The sequence below is a fragment of the Alexandromys fortis genome, unplaced genomic scaffold (assembly GCF_014885135.2).
Source record: "Alexandromys fortis isolate MF-2015 unplaced genomic scaffold, M_Fortis_MF-2015_v1.1 scaffold_226, whole genome shotgun sequence".
Lineage (NCBI taxonomy): Eukaryota > Metazoa > Chordata > Mammalia > Rodentia > Cricetidae > Alexandromys > Alexandromys fortis.
This window is the reverse complement of record NW_026068117.1, coordinates 1070508-1074318: the sequence shown is the minus strand read 5'-3', so window position 1 is coordinate 1074318 and position 3811 is coordinate 1070508.

Genomic DNA, 3811 nt, shown 5'->3' with positions numbered 1-3811 from the left:
AGTATTCTAAAATAATTCAATGTTACTTAAAAGAAGATAGAAGAAACTTGGATATAAGAACTAAAATTTTCATTTAATACTTCATTTTATGACCTTGGAACAAATAAGAAATTAGCAGGGTGTCAGGGGTCGTGTCAATCATTTTCTGTGATCTACCTCAAACTGCTTTTTACAAGCAGACTTTATGGCTTTACTTTTAAAATATCGACAACTTTATGAAAGTGGGGTATTTACTATCTCTTTAAGGACTTCTTAAAGGAGACCTCAATTTTTAAAGAAAAGACTGAATTCATTATATTTTAATTCAAATTCAAGAAAACGTCATATCAATGCCATCTCTTTTTGGTTTTTGTATTATTTTATTTTTAAATATGTGTTTGTATCCTGTGTGGGTATGCTTGTAAGGGTCAAATCCCCTAGAGCTGGACTTTAGGTTGTTGTGAGTCACTCAATAAAGGTGCTGGGAACCCAGTTCTTCTGCAAGAGCATTATAAACTCTTAGAGGCTAATCCATTTCTTCAACACCATCAGCGCTTTCTTAATTTTAAGTAATACAAAGTTACTACTTCACACCAAAATGTTCAATTAAATGTAACTCATTGAATAGACATTTTAATTTATATATTTTATTTTGTCTTGTTGAGAAATGTTGTATAAAGACTCAAGCTGTGATCCTTAAAATGAAAAAAAATATTACTCTGGAAAATTTATAGTTTCTACTGAAGCTCAACATATGCACGGCTAACAATAATTCTTCTTGTACATATCTTTATACAGATACCAAACAGAACCATGCATGAAATGTTTGTCAAATGGCATATGCTAAGTACACAAGAGAAGGATATTCAATATAGTGATAAACTGAAAATTACTCACAATGTAAATTTTATGTAAACATGACAACATATTTTTCCATGACAAAATACTTTATAGTCATGGGAATGGAATATAGATGTTTAAAACCACATTCCACAACAAGAATAAATTCAGTAGCATAATGTGGAAAAGGAAATAAGACTCTAGGAGTGTATAAGGTAGAATTTCAACTATAAACAGTATAAAAGCAAGAAAATAATTTAGGTTGTCAGAACCCTGAGCAGTGCTGCCTTAGGAAAATGAGACTAAAGCTGAGTAAATGACCATTTCTCAGGTTCAGATAAATTTCTCTTTCTTTAGGTGTGTAAGAGTTCCCCAGGTGTGTTTCATTTGTAAAAATCAAGACAAGTCTACCTATGACACATGAAACTTTATAACCATGGAAATATCTTCTAAAAACTTCAGTTAAATAAAAAGTAACCCTTTTCATGGTCTAAACTTTCAATTATTAACAGTTACATCATGTTGAATGTACCCTCATACAAAGGTGTCTCTGGGAAGAATACAAGGATTAAATTAAAGACATTTTCAGCACTACTCTTCTGTAATAATGCTCATCTTAACCAGTTTGTAAAGAATCACATAACATAGTAAAACATGGTTCTTCACAAAGATTGAAATATCTTCATATATATTTCTGTGAGTCTTTCGAAAAAGAGATTTTGTAATGAATCTTTATTTTTTAAAGTGGGCAAAGGTTCAATTTAACTTCTGTTGTTCTTTTTAAGGCACTAATCTTATTGAAACCTCTTTTGGACGGAAGTCTTTTTCCCACACATGATAACTATAAATTGAGTTGAAATTTTCCAATACGGCAGAAAAAGGTCCCTCAGATGCAAAATGTTTTCAATACAGATATCACAAGGAACATATGCCAAATCAAACAGCATCATAAAAGTCTGACTTTAGTAAGAACATTCCAATTTGAAAAGTTTATTTTTACAAATGTTCTTGAGCCAAATGTAACTTTGCATACATTAAATGCTTTCAGCAATAAAAAAAAGGTTTTGTCATTCTACTGAGTGAGCTTATAGAGCCAAAAGGGAAAAATTAATTTTAGATACTGCCATTTTCAATGTTTTTAACTTCTTGGGAAACATTTTGGATCCCAAAGAAAGATTACAAGAATGGAAGAGAAAATATTTTTCAAATAAGATGTAGTACATTTCAGTTTAAGGTTAATTTAAATATCTAAATAGTCATGTACAAGAAGATATCATGAGCAATTAGTTGTTTCCCAAATGTAGTATAGTAATCTGTATGCATCTTTGACCTTGATCTACAATATAAATTTATAGCTATTTTATAAGTCTCTTAATCTTAGGAACCAAGGGAAAATACAAAATTATAGACCATGGTCAAATTTACTCAAAACAAGACTTTCAAGACAAGACCCTACAAGAGAAACAAAATATATGGAATATATAAATCATCCACTAACTTAATAAGATACTACTATTTACATACAATTTCTGTAGGTTAGGAAAAGCACTTGAAATTGAAAAAACGTTAAATAGAAATGATTTCTTCTCACCCTATATTATGCTCAAATTTCCACTGTGGAACCAAGCAATAAAACAGCTCATAAAAAGAAAAAAAAATATAGATATGTAAAGGGGAAATACCTTTATACTTAATATCTTTAATTTTAGCAAAATCAACCTGAATATTTCATAATACTTTAATGAATTAAACCGTGTGAGGTTTGTTTGTGTTCTTTTCTCACAAGTTAAGAAAATAGTTTATCTTTATTCTATTGCCTTTTTTTTTCTCTCCACAAATTTACCCCAACATATTTTAGAAAAAGTAATTTTCTCTAAAGACTTCCTGGGTCTTTGTGCTAGATAATGTATTTTTTAGAAAGAAAGAAGAAAATAATTTCAACTTTCTTTTAAGAAACTTTTATATACACGTGTATCTATATGTTTGGGAAAGGGTGATAGAAAGAGAATGTGGGTGAAGTTATCAATTACCCTTCAAGATTTCAAGATTCTAGTGATTCACTAATAGTTAAAAAAGAATATGTTTTACAATGATTAGAGCATCTAAAAAACTCATGGAACATTTACTTGTTAATAATTTCTATGCTTAACCAAATTTCTTGCACTTATAACTTCATTGGAAATATGTAATGAATAAATTGACAAATTAATCTGGCAATACAGGAGTTACAAAGAAAGAAGAAAAGCACGAAAAGAAAACAGCCTTGTGTCAGTTTAGCTAAGAACAAATTTGTGGAAGAATAATATTGTTGAATTGAGGAGTAATAAATACATTCTAGACAAGGATCAATTTCAAAATCAAATAAAGAAGACTTTTGTAATGATAGAAAAGGATAAGAAAAAATGTCGGGCTATTTGGGAATAAAAAGGATAATATCATCCTTGCTACAGACACCCCATTGATGGATTTTCAGAAATAAAAGTTGTCAGATTTCTTAGCCTGGAGTGGTAAACATTGAGCAGCGCTAAAAATGGTTGAGTTCAAGGGAATTGGCCAGAGACAAAGAAGCCAGGTAAGAATTTCTTGAGATCACAGGACTATGATTGACAAGATCCTGTTGGGTTGTGACTGAGATAAAGATGAAGGTGACTAGGTTGCCCCAGAAATGTCACAGGAAAAGAGTTTTTTAAATATGGCAACAACACTGTGGTGGTTAAAAAGAAGCTAGATATTTCTAACAGTGCAAAGAAGGAGAAGGTTTGTATTCACCCGCTGCACATTTTAATTTTTGGCAAATTCTGTGATTATCTGCAACAGCAGAGACACCTCTGAGGATTTGCTAAGAGCATTTTTTCAGGGTCTGACCTAAGGATATTTTTTCTTTCCACTATGGAAATACTGACAAAATAATATATCTGTGATAAGTTTTATTACAGACATCAAACACTTTGGGAGCAAAATACTAGAGAAAAGTGATCATCATATTTAGATA